This window comes from Euprymna scolopes, chromosome 16, assembly GCF_053919585.1.
Source record: "Euprymna scolopes isolate OS-2025 chromosome 16, ASM5391958v1, whole genome shotgun sequence".
NCBI classification, from domain to species: Eukaryota; Metazoa; Mollusca; class Cephalopoda; order Sepiida; family Sepiolidae; genus Euprymna; species Euprymna scolopes.
This window is the reverse complement of record NC_136497.1, coordinates 66327554-66348952: the sequence shown is the minus strand read 5'-3', so window position 1 is coordinate 66348952 and position 21399 is coordinate 66327554. Positions and strand designations below refer to the sequence as shown.

At 32.5% G+C, this 21399-nt stretch overlaps 1 protein-coding gene and 1 pseudogene across 1 annotated transcript in view; one reads left to right on the top strand and one right to left on the bottom strand.

Annotated features, from left to right (window-relative positions):
• LOC145296004 (target of EGR1 protein 1-like) overlaps positions 1 to 21399 on the bottom strand; it is a 361885-nt gene that overhangs the window by 321214 nt on the left and 19272 nt on the right. The gene's annotated exons all lie outside the window — the stretch shown is intronic.
• Positions 20442 to 20660, top strand: LOC145296392 (U2 spliceosomal RNA; annotated as a pseudogene).

The window sequence follows — 21399 nt, the reverse complement described above, 5'->3', positions numbered from 1 at the left end:
GTGTGTGTGTGTGTGTGTGTGTGTGTGTGTGACAATATTAAATAAATAATGCTTAATGCAATGGAATCGGTAGGTCGAGAAATTAATTTTTCTTCGAATTATATCGAATTCAGTAATACATACTTTAGGGGCTTTTTTCGTAATGTCCCTGAAAAAAATTCATTTTGCTTTTTTATTGTTACAATTTACGATGCTTTATTTTCACAAAAAAAAAGAAAAGATTCATTCATTTTTTTTTTTTTTTTTACCACTGAAAACCATAACTTTAGTAAAGGTGTTTTTTATTTAAACAAAATAATACATTTCTACTAAGAATAATAATATAAAAAATGGATTCATTATATTCCGTGATCATTATTTGATGAATACTGAAAATTTCATTAAAATTAGTTAATTTCCTGATTTTTGGTGAATTTTTTAAGTAAAGGGAAGGATCAAAATGTTGATACATTTTGAGCATCGTCTATCCATTTTGCACGTACCTAATAAAACCTATACAGAAATTATTCGTATGTTTCTCAACCGCGACCTTTAAACATTACCTCTAAAGTTTCACCTAATTTTATTTTCGAATTTTATTCACGATAGATCTTAATAATTAAAAATAACTACAAACAAGTGTTTTTCTTCTTCTTTTTTTTAATCTTTTAGATTCTTTTTCCGTTTTATTTAATGATTTGAAGATTTGAATCATCAGTTATCAAGGGAAATAATCCATATAAATAATATAAGAGTTATCTTTCTTGGTAAAAATGCTTCGTAGTAAAAGCATTGTACGTCGTTTATCTATATATTGTTTTAAGTCGGTCGCTTAAAGTTTTCGTGCAATTATTTTGTGTCGTTGCAATTGACTTTGAAGGTTTACTTGGATTATACCCTTTTTTAAGCAGCGTGATTGTAAAAATGTTTTATTTTATTTCATTTGTGAGTGAACAATATTTTGTTTTAAATCGTCGTTGCATCAAACCTTGGGTTTGCTTTAAATGAGAATCTAAATTTCTCTTGTGAATTTAATTTCGATTTTGATAATTGAATCTTAATTCAAATTTACTTTTTAATTCTCCTCGCCCTTTTCATTTTTTAACATCAATGGAATTTAGGTAACAAAACAACAACAAAAAAAAAACATATTTTTGAAAGTGTTCTTTTATTCATGCTAACAAAAATAATATGCTGAGACATTTTTACAAAAATCGAATGGTATTATTTAACCTCCATCTCCAAAGGATAAAAAAAAAAAAAAAAGAAAAATGAGATTCTAATTGTTCAGGCGATAACTTGTGAATACCCTGAAAAACTTTAAAAAAATTTTCATTAAAATTTAGAGTGGGGAATCAGTTTTGTATATAAATTTAGCGTAAAATCAACACCTAATTTTGTAGTAATTATTGAACATTTGTATTTTAGGATACTTAAACAAATTTGGGGGATGCTTATCACTCAGAATAAGGGTTAGTAGTAGGGTTACAGGATTTTATTTATCTATTTTTAGAGGGGACATGCCACTCGAACTTATGGTTAGTGGGAGGGTTAAACTAGTATTTTGTGTGAGGGGAAGCTTGCAATCCTGATTTATGATTAGTGGTAGAATGAAGAGAGAGATTCGGGGAGGATGGCTACTCGGACTTCGGTTATAAAAATAAACGTACAGAATTGATTTTATTTTAGCAATAAATAAATAAATAAATAAAAATGATAAAATCTGATTAATTGATCTAAAACTGCATCTGGTTAGAGAATGGCCCTGAAATAGAGGACCATTTTACGCTAAATGTATAATTTATATGCCAAACGGGTCACCACTTGTTGCTGTTTTCTTTTTTTTTTGTTTTTTTGGTTTTTTCGCCAAGTTGTTCATAATGTTAACACTCACATCGCTTCATCATTGGAAGTAAGACGGTAGCCGAGGATATTCATCTACAAATTTATCATTTTTCTTTTCCTTTTTTATTTCTTTCTTTTTTTTAAGAAGTCACTAACTCTAAGCTCGCGTGGGAATTGATCCAAAAAAATTTTTTTAACGTCTTTCATTAACTCCAACATCAGGAAAAGGGCGCACAGCCGTAGAAAAAATAGTATCATACTGGTTATTTTTATTTATTTATATTTTTATTTTTGTTATTAAAGGTTACTAAAATTCAACGCCAGTGTTTGATAAAATAGAGTTACCGCTCTTGGTTAGCTCGCCTGGCTTTCCATCTTATACTTATGGTTTCAGCATTTTATTTATTTATTTATTTTCTAAAAATGGATCGCCGTTTGTCAACACCCGGAATCCATTCGCTAATAAAGATTAAATACATCAGCAGGTGGATGTTGAGTGCTACCGCGCGAAAATTGGAAACAACTATGGAGAAAATTTCGGTACTTGTGCTGTCACTAACGCAAATAAACGAACGTTCATTGATTTTAATTTCCTCGCGCATTTGCACAAAAATAAGTTCTTCCAGCAACGACATAATTTCAAATACGCCCACGCGCTTTTCTCACAATAACAAAAGCAAAATGGACATTTTCTGGCGGACGTAGGTGAAGACAATACCACGTGACAATATCGACCAATGAGAAATTTTAGAAGATTGTTTTTTTAATGTTTTCCCAAACCAAATATCAGAAGCAGCAATCTTGTGCTGGAATCCGATTCAAAAAGTATTTAAACGCAACAAACATTCTTTCTCTCTCTCTTTTTGCTCTAACTTGACACGAGAACATGTCTCTTTTTTCATCTCATCGTCGTTTTAAAATCTGTCGAAACCATAATTACACACGCCACGCGGGCATCCCCCCCCCAAAAAAAAACACGCACACACTTATACACACACGCACCCATTCCGTACATTTTCTATAAGAATTACTAACAACGGACTACTTTCCTCATGGGACTTTCGAATAAGGCGAACTTCGCCAGTTAAAACAAAAACCTTAAAATAAGGACATTATTTTCACAAAAGACTTTTACCTTCCAATCTTATCATTTTAACGAAGGACTTTCATGAACTTTTAATCTTAGTAATTCCACAAAGGATTTTCAGCACCTAACTTGAATATTCTAACCTCGATGATTTTACAAGAACTCTTACTAATTGGACTTTGCTTGTTCATCTTGTTATTTTGTTGACAAATAAATGCGGTGCATTTTAAACGAGAAGGAAGTGTCGTTGTGTTTTATTTCTTCTTCTTCTTCTTCTTCTTCTTCTTCTTCTTATTATTATTATTATTATTATTATTATTATTATTATTATTATTATTATTATTATTATTATTATTTTGTTTGGGGGCAGAGGAATTTAGTTTCTCTTAAATTTTTTCCCCCTAAAAGTTACAGTCGACAAATCGATTAAAACACACACACACACACACACACACACACACACACACACACACACACACACACACACACACACACGCATATATATATATATATATATATATAACTACTTAATTTACTCACATAAAATTAATATACGAAAGTATAGATTTATTCGTAAACTTTAAGTATTTACTTAAAAAGTGCTCGATATATATATATATGTGTGTGTGTGTGTGTGTGTGTGTGTGTGTTTAAGCAAGAATAATATTACGTACTTAACTGTCATGCCGATAATAGTAATATATCCAAAAATTACGAAAATTCATCGAGTAGAAATTTATTTTTAGTTAAAAGTAATTTTTACGGAAAATTGGGTAAAATAGCATTTTTCTAATACGTTATAGAGTAGGCAGTAGGAGGCTAACTCAGAAAAGAATATTTTAGATTACTTGTGTAATTACTTGTGCAATATTTGTTGTCTATAGCGATAGCCGTTTTGTTTTTTTCTTTTTGGATTTCTTTTCTTTTTTTTTACTAAAAACACAATATCAGTTGCTTTACTGGACATTGTATTCATAATTTTTTGATATATTACTATTTTCGACATGACAATTAAGTACGTAATATTATTTTTGCTAAAAACGATATATTTATAAAAACCGGTTTGTCGATGATAGCTTTACAAAGCACCAAGATTTCTTATGCATGCACTCAGATGCAAGAGGACGGCGTGACAAGTATTTGTTTATATTCGCTTTGACTTAAGTTTTTTTAATGCTAATTCTAAATCATTGGGCGTTTTATCTTTAATCCTATAAGGGGGTGATAGCAATAGTAAGATGGGCATTTATTCAGACAAATAAAATACAAGCGTACTTGGGAATAACATGAAGAGAATTTTTGCGTGAAATATAAAAAACAGTCTAACGACGTAGCCGGTTTTAGTTAAAGGGCCGTAACTCTCAATTACTAATCCAAACAAGTTTCGATAAATTTGTTGATAAGGGTCCTAAAATAATTACCCCCCCCCCCAAATAATAAAAAAAAAAAAAAAAAAAACAATGAGATTCTGCATTTTTAGGCGATTGCGTGTAAACAACCTTAGAAACTCAGTATTTTAGAATTTAGTATGGGGATAAATTTTGCATACCATTTAATCATTTACAGTAAAATGATCATCTGTCCTCAGGTTTAACCAGATAACGTCAGGCATATGGGCAAAACAAGTTTTGTGTTTTTTTTTTGTTTTGTTTTTTGTTTTTGCTTTGTTTTTCTTTTCTTAGTTTTTATTTATTATTTTCAGGTGGGGCATTTATTGCTGAAAATTTAGCAATGAAAAATAATAAATCTTTATAATTAAAAATTTAGTTAATATGGAAAAAAATATTTTATTAAACAGAAAACATTTTAAAAGAGCATTTCGGAAGCTTAAGCTAGTTCATAGCATAAAAATATTTTAGAAACGTTGCATGTGTTCTAAAAATAGTCTTGACAAGGAAAACAAAAAATAAAATTCCCCCAATATTATAACTACCACTAACCCTGAGTCCCAGTGGCAATACCTACAAAATAAATAAGTAAAACATTTAATTAAAACCACAACAGAGTTACATCTAAGCTTTAATTAAATGATAAAAAAAAACTCGTCACATGTCATTCAAATATTAGTTGGTCTGAAAGTGGTGATCATTTTATGGTAAATTTATTCGCTAAACTGACCCTCAACTCTAAAGTCTAAAATATTTTTTAAATTTTTACCTCCAAGTTTTTTAGGATGTTTTCACATAACCACAAAAATAAAGAAGAAGGTTATCATCAATAATATTACTGAGTTTTTTTTTTTCCATAATTGTTTTTAAGGTGATCAATTTTGGGTAACTAAAATCGAATTGTTACCAAATTGTGTGTTTAATCGACATTAAAAAAAAATGATATCTATAACTGAAAAAAACAAACAAACAAAAAAAACAAAAACAAAAACAATCTGGAGAAAATCATGGAATTTTGTAGTATAAGGGTTATTTCCCTTTGTTTGTTGACATTTTCTTGTTGGGACAGAGATTTGAACATAAAGTGGTTTTGTTGATATTCTTATTTACTTAGCCCCTCTCCCACCCTGGAAGAGTTAGACCCTAAGGTCAGTTTTTCATGTTGGGAAAAGCCAACATCTCCAAAGGGTGCACCCGCACCCTGGATTGGACAAAAATTTTAATTGCTTCAGTCTAGAAAGATTTCTCCTTCACTGACCGAAGATGGAAAAGAATAATTATAGTATCAGAACGGATACTACGTTTTAGTTTTAACCCAAAGGATGTCGTAAAATAGCTTGCATTTTGTGTGGGAACCGTTCCTAAACTTCAGGCTGAGATCATTGAAATATTTTGTTTGCTCCGAGGGATCCTCCCAGTCCGCTTAGCACTATTTGTAAGCAACGAAGGATAGAGATAGAAGTGGCTAAATGGTTAACGACGAGGACCGACAACCTGGATGTTTCAAGTTCGAATTTTTAGTTCGTTTCACAGAAACATTTTCGTTAAAACTCACATCTGACTTTCTGTCTGACTTTCTGAATATAGAAGTAAATAAAATTAAGAATAGGAATATTTAACATTCTATTCTTATGTTTTATAGCAACGTGTGTGTTAAGGTTTCTTCTGCAAAACAGTCCTCCATATTTAATATGTTGTGTTTGTTTGAGTGCATACCAGGTTGGAATACAAAGGAAAACAACAACGGATCAACACGGTAATATACATTTATTTGTTACACACACGAACAAAATATTGTCATACCCCCCCCCCCATCCCCCCGCCTTTCCCCAAAACAACTTGAACCAGCTTGAGTTTTGTCACACTGAATGATCATGAAAGCTTCAATTTGATAGAAAGATTTCGAAGGGGAACACCATCCAGACCTTCGGTTGAAGGATAAAGAAAGTATTAAGGCCCGTAGAAAAAGTAAAATCAATTATTAACAACTAAAAACCAGTAGTAAGAATCCATTGCAATAATATAAAATGTTTTGAAACATACCGAAAAAAAGAAACGAAATATGTGGAGACTTTTTGTCATTTAGATTCCAGGGAAAATCACTTGCTATTGCAAGTGTACAATCATTGATAATGCCTTGTATGGAAACTTGTACTAAATAATAGTGAACGCCCAAATACATGTATACGTATATTTACTAACATAAATTATTTAAAGATTTGAATATACTAGCAAATATATAGTCCATCTGATCGCTTATTTTTTTTATAGTATATATGACAAATCAACATTTACTATGCTACCTTGCAAAGGAGAAGGAAATGCTTAGGAGAATGGTGTCATGACAAGCAAACATGTTTTACTCCTGACTTTCCTCTTCCCAAAAAGAAGGAGGTAATGCCCGAGAGGAGGGTATCATGACAGCAGAACAGATAATGCACTCTCATAAAATAGAGACAGTAGTGCTTGGGAAGATGGTATCGTGAGAATAGAATAGAATTGAGCATTGAAAGATAGTAATAGTCCGGCTTCAAACACACCAATAATAGATAGAATGCACTTAACTATAATATGGTTTGGTTGTTTTGTTTTACGGCTTATCAACCCAATTCAGAGTATTTAATACCAAATCCAATAATTTTGAAAAAAAGGTTTTATGGTTCAAGTTCTTTATATCTTCAAATATTTATTCATGGAGGTTGTTTTTTTTATTTGTTTGTTTGTTTGTTTGTTTTTTATAGAGGAAAATTGTTGTATTTGTCTTTGACTTTACAGAGCATAATTTAGTTTTGCAAAGGGAAAAGAAAAAACAAAACAATAACATCAATGTTTGGTGAATTTTAAGCAAGGAAACCAATATCTTCAGAAAGCCTGATCTGGTAGCACCAATAAACATAATACGGGTTGAGGTATTATGTTTATATATTTATTAGATTATTCTTCTGCATGCCAGTACAGTCAGGAATACGCTTGATATATCTGACCTATGTCCACTCAGACAATATAATATGAATGAATATCTTGTTATTTTTTCTGAATATAAAAAATAGGTTTCGCTTATGAATTTGATGTGAAATAATCATTTCTTTCGAATAAGATAGTGTTTTAAGGCTATGTAACCAATTTTGTTTGTTTCAAATTTTAGCCATGTTAATCTTCTTGATCCAACTTCAGTACAAAATATGTCATTGTTAAAAGTCACTAGCAGACCACCCAGCGTTGCTCGGTCGTAAGATACATTTAAACAAGACATTTTAATTCATGCAGATTATGTATTTATTATTATAGAGTCAATTCTGTATTGATTATTATATTAAATCTAATTGAGATCAAAAATGAAAACATATTTATGACTTCGGTGCCATCAGCTAGAATCAAAACACTATGATACAACTCTACATCCTCATTCCTTAGCCTCTGAGAGACGCCCACACACACACACACACACACACACACACACACACACACACACATATATATATATATATATATATATATATATATATATATATATATATATATATATATATATATAAAATAAAAATTACAATTAAATTTACCAAAATGATCCAAGATGGTAAAATTAAAGTATATTGTAAATATTAAAGAATTAATATTTATAATATTTATAAAGTTATCTCAGCCAGATGTAAAAGCTCGATAAAACCAAATAGGAGATAGAGCTTATAATACGAGCAAACAGTTAATAAAACATGTTAAAAAACACTTTGAAAAAAGAGTTAAAAACATATTTAATCTGAAAAGGAAACACTAGATAAGTGGATAGTCCTTAATCCGCGGAGTTTCAAAGAAATATTTTCCTTCTCATCAGAGGGTAGGAATTAGCAAAATGCGGGATCGGATTTTGCATGCAAAAGTATTTAATTTCCATGGAAATTCAATTTCAAAAGTATTGAATTTCCATGGAAATTCAATTAACTTTCTTACAGTTATATATTTGGATTTTACCGTCACTGGAATATTTATCTCCCACCAGACTATCCATTCACGTGTAATCACCTTTTTCTTCACCATATTCCCTCTGCTTCACTTTTTTGTTATCAAGTAAGATCTTTGACTTACTTGTTGTTTCATCAAATACTTTTGCATGCAAAATCCGATCCTGCATTTTGCTAATTCCTACCCTCTGATGAGAAAGAAAATATTTCTTCGAAACTCTGCGGATTAAGGACTATCCACTTATCTAGTGTTTCCTTTTCAGATTAAATATGTTTTTAACTCATTTCAAAGTGTTTTTAACATGTTTATTTACTGTTTGCTCGTATATATATATATATATATATATATATATATATATATATATATATATACACACACACATATATATATACACACACACACACACACACACACACACATATATATATATATATATATATATATATATATATATATATATATATATAATCACCTGTCATTCCTTTTTTTTTAATAGATGGAATTGCCCGATCGTCAAAGAAAAGATTCAAGCAAGCAAGCAAACAAGCTCAGACAGTCCACAGAGTTTAACAATTGTATAAATAAAGCACACGCTTTCTCCCTATTTCTAACCATAAATTCGAGTGGTAATACAAAAAAATAAAGCGATTGCTTGTGGTTTTATGATTTTTTCCAGCCAGAGTTTAGGGTTAGTGGTAAAAAATTGAGTTCACTTCTTTTAAAAGAAATTAGGATGGCTTGGTAATGGGGGATCATTTAACATTAAATTTATATGCAAAACTAACCTTCCACTATTAATTCTAAATTTTTTTTTTTTTTCAATGAGCTCACACATAGTCGCCTAAAAATGCAGAATCTCATTTTGGGGGAATAAGGATAATTTTAAATGTAGATATATCTTTTTTAGATAGATAGGCTTGCAACGTCTCTTCTGTGGGAGAGAGGTTTCAGGGAAGAGAAAAGGGCATCCTCCACTAAGCCACGAAGTCTATTTTGTACTCTGTCAAGGCAGGATAGGCTGTTTTTAGCAGCTCCTGCCCAGATATGGCAACAATATTCCATCCTTGGAATACTTGGCTTTTATATAGAGAATTGTATCAGTAGTGAGATATCTTCTGAAGCGGTAGAAGGATCCCACCATCTTTCCAGCAACCTTGGCAAGACTTGATGTACGTGTTCCATTTCAGATCAGGAGTGAAGGTCAAGCCCAGAAGCTTGTCAAAACATGGGGCTTCTCCTAGACGAGAGCCATCCATTTCAATTGATGCCATCCATCTACATCCATATAAATTTAAAATAACTTTGGAAAAATAACGACATTTGATAAAGAATTCAAGATACTAGGATAAAATAACAACGTTTATTAACCTGTCTAAGAAAAAGTAATTAAAATCCAACGTTAAGAGTTTTGCAACAAGTATTCATCAGCCACTCTTTGTTAATGAGTGTCTCGTAGTAAAAGCAAAAAGTTTATGATTAGAGATTTTCACGTATGGTTATTTTTTGGAAGAGAAAAGAAAATCATTAATTGCTTACGTGACAGGCGTGTATGTGTTCAATATGTATGCAAACAGTAGTTAGAAATAACTTGTTGAAAAGAATCCTCATTCGATATGGTACTTTCCATGCTGAGAATTTAGGTGTATAACACGTGCAAAGTCATGTTAACGGATTAAAATCATACAAGGACGGAGTTGGCAGTATTGTTGTTTATTCGTAGAACTGCACCCTGAACTGGTTTGATTTACGCATGAACAAGCTTATATAGGAAAGTTCTAGAATGTTCCGGACTATTTGTTGTATCACTGTGCATGAAGCGTAACATAGTTCCTTTATTGCATGTGTACGGATGGGCAAATTACAATGTTGTGTCTTTACACATTCTGAAATCCATGGGTGTTGACACAGTGATTGTTCTGAGAATGTTTCTGCGAAAGATTTGTTCCGGCAGTATATAGTGGATGCTACAAACTTGCCTAGAGTATTTAAAATCTTTTAACATAAAGCTGTGAGCTATATAAGAAGTCATATATAAATGCTATATAGACATTTAGCATATAATGTAAAAAGATATTTGAACATTTCAAAAGCTATGATAAGGAGATAGGCAAATAAACTAGAATACATACTTTGCTTCATCAATAAAAAATATATTAACCCTTCTTTTAGATAGAAGTCACCACTTGTCATGGCACGGAGACCACTCGAGGATAAGAGTTAATGGGTGTACAGTAGTCAATGGGATTATAGCGTAGTAATCGTAAGTAGTGGAAATTTTGTAAATTAAATTACTTAGGGGGGGGGCAGTTCAGCAAGAACTTGTTTACATTCGACTTGAACACAATCAAATTGTAGTCAGCTGGAAAGCAGGCAAACAGAAGAGTTCCACGGGTGTGCAGTTCTTAGAAAGAAGCTTTGTTCATGGAATCTACATTTAGGTTTAGGCACAGATAAAGAGGGGAAAATTATTGATAGTGGTTTTGGCTAGACGAGTGTTTTCATGAAAGTTTGGCGAGGGGGGGACCATAGATTGGAGCTGAGATGAGCACTTGCCATGAAAATAACGATAAAGCAGTCACAGGCTCGGAACGTCTCTTCTGTGGGAAAGAGGTGGCAAGGAAGAGATAAGGCCCCCCCCCACTAAGCTACAAAGTCTATTTTGAACTCTGTCAAGGCAGGATAAGCTGCTTCTAGCAGCTCCTGTCCAAATGTGGCAACAATACTCTGTACCTAGCTTTTATATCGGTAGAGAATTGCATCCAGAGTGAGATATCTACTGGAGCAGTAGAAGGATCCTACCATTTTTCCAGCAATCTTTACAACGGATATGATGTATGTATTCCATTTCAGATCAGAGCTTGTCAAAACATGGAGCCTCCCCAAGACGAGAGCGATTCATTTCAGTTGATACCAGATGGTGATCAAAGGTGTAATGATGTAAAGATAAGATCTTGGTTTTAGATACATTAAAAGTAACCAGCCACCGCTTTCCCCATTGTTGCCACTTGCTCACGATCAGAGGAGAGAGACTCAGAGAGAACGTGGTCATTTACGGTCTTCCAGTAATTTATGGGTTTGTCTTTTTGCATTATAACAGTTGTAAATGGTTTAAAATTGGCTGGAAGTCCCTTGAGGGTCATTGATATCCACAAGCTATCGCTTATTATTTCACCTGAGAGCTTTAAGGCCTTGGCGGTTGTTTCTGCCCTTATAATGTAGTCGGTAATAGTTTTATCCTCGTTACATTTCAGAGACGTTAATTCTGTATATAGGGATATAATTTTCGGTTTCCCTTTTGATAAATAATGTTCTCTTAATATGTTCAATGTTTTCTGTCCATCATCCAATGCGTCTCTTATAATCAGGGACAGACTTTCATCACCTAAGCATTGAATCAGTTCCGAAAAAACAGTCGTGTTCTTTTCGAGAAATTCGGGGTCATTAGGATTCTCTGTTGGAGATTGTTTCACTTTGTGTAGTTTTCGAATCCTTAGATACCCCAGAAATTTTACCTGCCACAATTCGAATTTAGATTCCGAACTGTCAAAGAAAAAAACGATGGCTGGGCCCATAACCTGTTAAGTGTTGAGACATTATGTTGAACAGAGTGTAGTACGATCCTGAGTGTAATTGCCAGTAACAAAGATGGCAGCCAAGAATCAGTGCAGTCTCGATACTAAGTGTGAAGTAATTTTCAGTAACAAAGATGGCGGCCAAGAATCAAATGCGATTCATGATATAGCTAACGGCGAACTGATTGAATCCAAAATTCGACAATTTTTATAGTAACTTTGGAAGATTTTCATTGGTTGATTACCACAACCGGTGATTATAAAAACGATCGTCGAATTCATTGGTGTCATACCCCCATTAGGAGTCAAAAACATTTTACAGATGTGTTGCCATAGATGGTAGTATCATCAGCATAAATGTCAACGAGCATCTTAGGATGTTATTTGGAAGATCATTGAATTAAATCAGGAAGAGAGTTAGGCCTGGGATGGACCCCTGATGGACTTACACATCCAATACATACAAATATTTAAACATATACACATCCTTAAAATTTATAATGATCATTTAATTAGTTTAGGAGTGGATCCAATAACAGAAATGTATAATCATATACACATAATTAAAATTAATAATGATCGGTCAATTATTTTAGGAGTTAATCCAATAATAGGAATATATAATCATATATGCATAATTAAAATTTATAATGATAGGTTAATTAGTTTAAGAGTGAATCCAGTGCATAGAAATTTATAAACACATATACATAAATAAAATTCATAATCATCGGTTAATTAATTTAGGAGTGAATTCAATACAAACTGTCATTACTTGATCTATTTATGTGATTTTTGTATTTTAACAAATAAGCCAATATATCTCTTATATATTTGGAATATGGCATTTTCGTTACGTACAGCAAAATCATTCTTTTGTATTTTTTAAAATAAAAGTGTTCTTGCATGATTATGACATAACATTTAAAAGTCAAATATATCGGAATGTAAAAAAAAAAAGGCGGAGCTCGAAACTGCAACACTGGTGTTAGGAATCGATGACGCTGTCCACTGCACCAAAGAGACGCCCCTTCCAAACGCTTGTAAATTTATTAAATAAATAAATGTCTGTGTTACAGCACGTGCTCATGCACAGAACGACGCCATGCCGTTACACTCGTGAAGTTGTCATTTCTTTCAAGTTTGAACCTCTTTTCAAATCCCTTGCCAATTGTTTTAACGGAGTAAATACCTCTAATAAAATTCTGCACCCAAAATGCAATCTTTTGAGCTACTGTACCTTGTCCAGTGACCATCCGTCTATGAGAAAAATGAAGACAGACACACACACACATGAGATTTGTATATTTTAAAGAGCGATTTTTGCTCTATCCAATTGTTTAAATTACAATCATTTTAAAAGAATTATGTCTTCTTTTCAGAACGTTGAATAAAGATGGAAAAAAGTACATTAGCACAATTTTCTTATTTCATTTCAAGCTAGGCTAAAAAGCTGCTGAAACAGCTTGTAATATCAATAAAGTATTTAGCCCAGGAACAACTACTGAACGCACAGCACAATGGTGGTTTAAGAAATTTCATGGTGGAAACGAGAGTCTTGAAGATTATGAGCATAGTGGTCGGCTATCAGATGTTGACAACGATTAATTAAGATGAAGCCAATCCATGCATAACTGTTCGAGAACTTGCTTCTGAATTAGACGTAATGTATGCAATGATTTCCAACCATCTGAGAGCGATCGGAAAGATAAAAAAAACTTTACAAATTGGTGCCTCACGAATTGAAGGACAACTAAAAGAAACGCTATTATGAAGTGTCATCTCCCCTTTTTTATGTTCTTGATCTGATTGTGACAGTGGTTAGATGCCGACGAAGCTCCACAACACTTTCTGAAGCCACAGTTACACCAAAAGAAGGTCATGCTGACTGTTTAGTCGTTTGCGACTGGTCTCGACTAATACAGTTTTTTGAATAAAGGCAAAACCATTAAGGCGTTAAGTACTATCAACCAATGAATGGCATGCATAAGAAACTTGGACAACAACACCCAGCATTAGTTAACAGAAAAGGTGCAATGCTCGTCCATGACAATGCCCAAGCGCACGTTGTTAAAGCGAACCTACAGAAGTTGAACGAATTGAGCTACCAAACTCTGCCTAATCCACCATACTCTTCAGACCTCTCACCTACCGACTACCACTTTTTCAAGCACCTCGACAACTTTTTGCGTGAGAAATACTTCAAAAGCCTAAGCAATATCAAAAACGCCTTCAGCAACTTCATCGCTATCAGAACGCAAGATTTTTATGTTACTGGCATAAATATACTTGATTTACGTTGGCAAAAGTGTGTTGATTCTGATGGTGATTATTTCGATCAATAAGCCGAGGTTTGTAATTCTGAATTTTAAGTTAAAAACCGCAAGAACTTTCTTGCCGACCTAATAAATTGTTTAACAGTCTATTTTAGCTCTCATCTCTCTTTATATATATATATATATATATATATATATATATATATATATATATATATATATATATATATGAAGTTATGTATATGTATATGTTTATATATTTATATATTAAGGATTTAATCCTAAAATAATTAACTGGACATCATGAATTTCTGAAAGCAGCTGTTGGGCATGAGGAATGGTAATTTTTACTATAGGTACATAGGGAAAGTTTAGACATAATCCGAAATAGTAATCCATTACGTTGCCTTGTTTGGACTGAAAAAGAGTAATATATATATATATATATATATATATATATATATATATATATATATATATATATATATATATATATATATATATATATATACTCCTATGAATTCGTTTTTCTTTAGTGTGTATTGATATTCATATTAACAAGCCTATTTCCTATTTATTTAAAAAGAAAATACAATTTTCTTATATATGGATTGTAGAATTGCATCCACGAGCAAAAGATTTAGCTAATTTGCATTTCTTTTAAACATTCATTTTAATTAATTCCCTATTAGTTTCTTCGGTTTTCTAATGGGATAATCATCTTTAGTTAACTATTACGTGTAATTATATTCATGTAAATATTCTACATGATATATACTTGCATAATATTTGCGTAAAATGTTTATATTAAACACAAAATCGTTTCCATATATATTTATGTATACGTATATATTTTTGTTTAACAAATTTTGCCTACCAAAGTCCTCCTAGAGTTTTTGGTCTACAGACATGAAACTTCATATATAAGGTTTTTGAATCCATGAAAAACTTTATATTTATGTTTTAATCCGGAAAAATCGGTGCAAAATGTGAAAATTAAAAAAAATGAAATTTGCCGGGTGATGGTCGAACGCCGACATTACAAATGCATAAAGTAGTAGCTATTGGTTAATATTTTAATTTTTAGCCATGCAGTGAACATGTTTTCATAGTCCAGTCATTGACGGCAGAGGCAAAATAAATTGTGAGCTAAACGTTTTGGTTTTGATTCTCAGTGGTGGCGCATGAGTCTTTTTTTAAATGCATTTTAAATCATTACTATATATTGCATCCAATCTATCTATCCATCTATCTATCTATGTATCTATAAAAGTGAATGTGTCTGTGTGTGTCTGTGTACATTTCCCTCCACAATAACTCTGTCAATTTTAAGTCTACAGACTCCAAATTTGATATACAGGGTACTGAGATTTGGGAAAATCTTTGTAATCCGTTTTCGGCCAAAAATGTAGCTATTAAGGGGTAAAAGTTCAACGGTTTGACCTTTGAGAACTCTACCAAACTCCTCCGACAATTTTGGGTATAAACAATTGAAATTTTAGATATAGATTCCTTGGACATGGATCTAAACTTAATAACTTGATTTGAGCCTAAAACAATAAATATTAAGGGGTCAGAATAGGGGTCAAATTTATAAAAGAAATTGATCTCTGCGGTCTCTACCAAATTACTCAGACAATTTCTGGTCTAAACATTTGAAATTTTATATAAAGGTTATTCAGAGATAGGGCAAGCTTTTTAATCGGTTTGGGTAGAAAATTTTTAGTTACCAATATATAAATGTATGTATGTATGTATGTATGTATGTACGTATGAATGAACTCTTTTTCTGGGTCAATGGCCAACTAGCACCGTATATATTTGTGTGTGTGTATATGTGTATTGGGGTGGAGAGGGCTCTCGTAAGCCATGGTGAAGGCAACCTTTCTAGGAGAAGCAAATCTCTGATTTAAAAAACCATAAAGCGGGAGACCATTACCCGCATTAAGCTGGTCTGCAGTTTAATTTGTTGCTGGCTATCTTGCTCTTGCTTGTTGCTGGATCTCAACATTTTGAACCGAGAGAGAGACTTAGCTGTCGTACAAAGCTAAGACTCTGTAACATCATCTTTGTATAGATACTCCCTCAGATATTTGGGCTCATGGATTTTAAATGTCTGAGGGAGTGGCACTTGTCTGACAAGACGTTGCAATCATCATGTATGTATGTATGTATGTATGTTTGCATGTCTGCTTAAAACTTTCGACAGAGGCGCCGGATTTTCACAAGATCAGTATCGTTTTAAAGGGCGACTTTTCATATGACAAATATCGAAACATTGGCTAAAACCATTAATATCTTCACCTTCAACTGGTAACTTTTCTACAGGGAGGTCGCTTTTTCCGCCGATACTTTTGAAAGTCATCATTTCCTTTCGATTTCCCAGCCTTAATTTAAAAAACTGTCACTTCCGGTTTGGCAGTGGTCATAAAAGCAAAGACGTCAGGTTTTTTTCCCCGTTCTTTTCCTCCTTTTTGATTTGAGCTTGCCTTCCTACTACCACTTTTTTTTTTTTGTTGCTCAACAAACACATCCAAACACCCGGGCAACGACGAGCTGGAATGCTAGTATGTATATATACACACACACACACACACACACACACATATATATATATATATATATATATATATATATATATATATATATATATATATATTTAACTAATACAAATCAGCAAATTAATATTAATACCAGACCTCGAGCTTTTAATAAAGTACATACATATATCGGCGCTACTTCAACATTAATTAAAAAAAGAATATCAAACCACATTTCTTCTTTTAACAACCATAATTCTAATAATAACCAAGGAACTTCTCTAACCACTTTAATTAAAAAACTTAACTCTAACAATACTCCCTTCTCAATCAAATGGACTATTATAAAAAAAAAGTTAAGTCTTATACTCCAGGCTCTAAGTCATGTCGCCTCTATACAACCGAAGCTATAACTATAATTACTTCCCCTCAAAGTAACAATATAATAAATTCTAAAAATGAACTGATCTCTTTCTGTAAACATAAGTCCAAATTTAATTATGGCAATTTTGAAATTACATAGTTATTACTTTTACCTTTTATATAGATATAAAATATTTTTTCTTTAACTGTTTCGTTTTTCGACATACTTCTTAATACTTTATAATTTAATAATCCTTTATCTTAATTCTTTATCTCTTCTTTGCATTGCCGGTTTTTTATCTGCATTTTCTGCTTTATTCTTTAAACTTTCCTATCTATCTAATATATCAATCTACCCACACTTTCATATCTTGTATGTATATTTACTTAAATTTTACTATATGAATTTACTTACTTTTTTTTTGTCTTTGTTTTTCCTGAAATTGCAGATACCGGCCATAAATAATTTGTATCTTTTATCTTTATTCTTTTATCTTATTTTATTTTATTTTATATTATATATTATATTTTATATTTTATTTTTTATTATATCTTATTTTTTTATTTATTTATTTATTCTTTATTTTCTATTTATTTATTATATGTTTATTTATTTATTTTTATTTTCCTTTTTTATTTTTGATTTTCCTTTTAGTGTCGTTTAATAACTCTTGCTGACATTTTTTTAAGTGATAACCTGTACATTCCAGTTGACCTATATTATTTTGCCCTATATATATTTTCGCGCCTTTAACATTTCCTGTCTGGGTCGTTTTGACTTTTGTTTCCCTTTATATATTTAACTTTATCATTTTTTTTCTCTCTCTCCTTTTTCTTCCTAGATCTTTTTTATTTATAGTTATGTCTCGGAAGTAGAGTGAAAAGCACATCTTATTTTTCTTTTATTAATATTTTTTTTTTCCTTGTTCACATGTTTGTGAATTATTCCATGGATTTCTGCCTTTGGATTATTATGGACCATATTCTTCCAATTACGGGATGTCTTTGGATTTTACTTGTGTACAAATGGAAATTCTTTTAACTTTCTTGAAGTTTTACATTTGGATTTTACTGTCACTGGATTTTTTATCTTCCACCAGACTATCCATTTATGTGTAATCACCTTTTTCTTTACCATATTCCCTCTGCTTAACTTATTTTGTTTTCAAGTAAGATCTTTGACTTACTTGTTGTTTCATCAAATACTTCTGCATGCAAAATCCGATCCCGCATTTTGCTAATTCCTACCCTCTGATGAGAAGGAGAGTATTTCTTCGAAACTCCACAGATTAAGGACTATCCATTTATCTAGTGTTTCCTTTTCAGATTAAATATGTTTTTAACTCATTTTTTTAACATATTTTATTAACTGTTTGCTCATATATATATATATATATATATATATATATATATATATATATATATATATATATATATATATATAATTTGTGTATGTGTGTTAAATTGGTTTTATATATCTTTTATCCATATATATTTCCATTTGTTAAATGTGATCTTTCGACCGACAACCTTATTATATAAGACAGGAACTGTTTACAGTATCTTACGTTAGCAATATATCCTAGCTATGTCAACGTCCTATTATTATTATTAGAGAAGACTGCGTGGGAACATAAAGATGTTTTTTTTTCTTTCAAAGCCAATAACGAAAAACAAATTACCAATGTTATTTCTACATAATACCATTTCAAAGGCAGCGCCAAACTTACACGTTGTAGGGATATTTGCAAATAATTTAAAATGAAAGAATGGCAAATTTTTAATCTCTTTGAATATTTACAATAGGATATCACCAATATGGAGATTATATGTATAACGAATATATTGATGTAATATTACCTAAAGAGTTGGACGTGTTTCTTTTTTATTTATTTATTGTGGACTATTATCCTCATCTTCTTTTTGGGTTGTTGTTTCACGACGTTTCGGGCAACTATTCCTCTGGCATTCGTCAGGTGGCAACCGCGACGGGATAGGAACTCCGAATCTCCTAACTGCATTCTAAGCAATTACGGCCTTTTATAGTTGTTGTCGTCTCACCACGTTTTAAGCCAAGTAAACCTCTGGCCGTCTTTGGGTAGGATTGAAACCGCTATCTTCAGGAAATTCTCGCATGGAACCATAGAGATTCAACATCTATATCCACTGGCCGAAACATCATAAAACAACAACCAAAAAAGAACATAAGGATAATAGTCCACAATAAATAATTTAATAAATAATACTCATCTCAATAATGAATTCCAATTTAATAATATATATTCGTTTCTTTTTATCACCCTACCCTGAAGAAGAGATACTACTCTCGAAAATTAGGAACATGAAAACCTAGCATCTTGTACGCCACATTATGCTGGCAAATAAACGTAATATAATTGAAAATTATTGAAAAAATTTTTCTAATATTTTCATTATTCTTTTTTTATACTAACTTGTGTCCACGGCGTTTCTTACGAACCGCATTCATATAGCAATCAAACACAACTCATTTCACATTATGCACAATGTTTCAAACAAACCACAGCAGCCTTCTTACGTAAAGATATTAATCTGAAACTTGTATGCAATCGAATATGTTTATGAGGCTTGTTTGTTAGTACTACAAGAGATTAGAGAAAATAAAGCTATACTGTATTTTTAGTCGCGTCTAAGCGACTCTATAAGTCACTCCGTCGGTCGGTCGGTCTGTCGGTCGGTCTGTCCATAACACTTTTGTGCTTGGCCTTTTTGGTTAAGATCAAAGGTCTGTTGTTAATAGATGCTGTTCTTTGCTTTTTAAGCTTTTCTTGGCCTTTTGGCCAAAATCAAAGTGTTGTGCCTAAGTTTTTTGTTCATGTTCTTTTTTTGCCTGAATAAAAGATTTAATATCTCAAAGTGTAGTATCTGTTCCGGCAGATACTGTAAACAAAGACCATATGTTGGGGCAACCTCACATATAAGACCTTGGTCAATGTAGGGGCAACCCTTCAAACCAATTATCACTATCCAGCTCACCTACTCCCCGGGGAGTTGGTCCTTATTTCCCCTTCACTCCTCACATTAAAAATCGTCCTTGTGCCTAATTTGCTCGGTGGGGGAGCAAATAAATACCCTTTTCTTGGCCTTTTGGCTAAGATCCAAGTGTAGTATCTGTTCCGGCAGATACTGCAAGCAAAGACCATATGTGGGGGTAACCCCACATATCCGACCTTGGTCAATATAGGGGCAACCCTTCATACCAGTTGTCATTATCCAGCTCCCATTTCCCACCCATTGGGAGCTGGTCCCCTTTTCCCTTCCCCCTCCCTTTCTCTCCACATTAAAAAACGGCCTTGTGCCTAATTTGCTCAGTGGGGAAGCAAATAAATACACACTCCTCACATTAAAAATCGGCCTTGTGCCTAATTTGCTCGGTGGGGGAGCAAATAAATACCGCTTTTCTTGGCCTTTTGGCCTAGATCAAAGTGTAGTATCTGTTCTTACTACATGCTGCACTTACGTTTGTAACTTTTCTTTGGCCACATGGCTAAGATCAAAGTGTAGTATATGTTCTTAACAGACGCTGCACTTAGATTTATAACTTTTCCTTGGCAATGGAAGGGGAAACCCTTCCATGCTAAGGCATTTTTGTCGCATGCAAGTCACTCCATCGGTCGGTTTGTAACACATTTACATTTTATTTTGTTTTTAAGCTAGAGGTATGGAGTAACGTTTTTGTCCCCCGATTTATCAGAGAGAGACCTATGTTTTCAATGGGTCCGTCTGTTCGTTAGTCCGGATGACTGATGGATAACCGTCCATGAGTTTTTCCTGAAATTTTGTCACAAATTATATTTTAATATATAAATGTGCATAGTAAAAAAAATTTTTTTTTTGTTTTTTTTGCGAAAAATCCTGTTTTGCCCGCAGGGGCTCAAAAGGGGTCAAAAATTACCAAAAATGACACTTTTTGTTCCGTAACATTTGATCCATCCATTAGAATTTTGTGAAACTTGCCCAAAATGTGGAGGGCATTGTTCTTAATATAAATTCAGTATGGGTGACTCTGGCAAAAGTCTGGTTTGCATCACCAGGGGACTTTTAGTGCTGAAAACGACCTTTCTTCTGGCGCGTTTTTCATATTCTCAACAAAAACTTGATATGTATGTCTATATAGTGGTTTCCCATGTTGCTGAATGTAAATATACATGTGTTAAGGTGTGAAACTGCACTGTTTGTCCATTACACTGGTATTCCGCATTCCAAGGGGCTCATAAGGGGTCAAAAATGTAGCAAAATTGCAAATAATGACACTTTTTGCCCATAAATTTTTACCTATTCATTGGACTTTTCTGAAACTTGTCCAAAATGTAACTTTTCCTTGGCCACATGGCTAAGATCAAAGTGTAG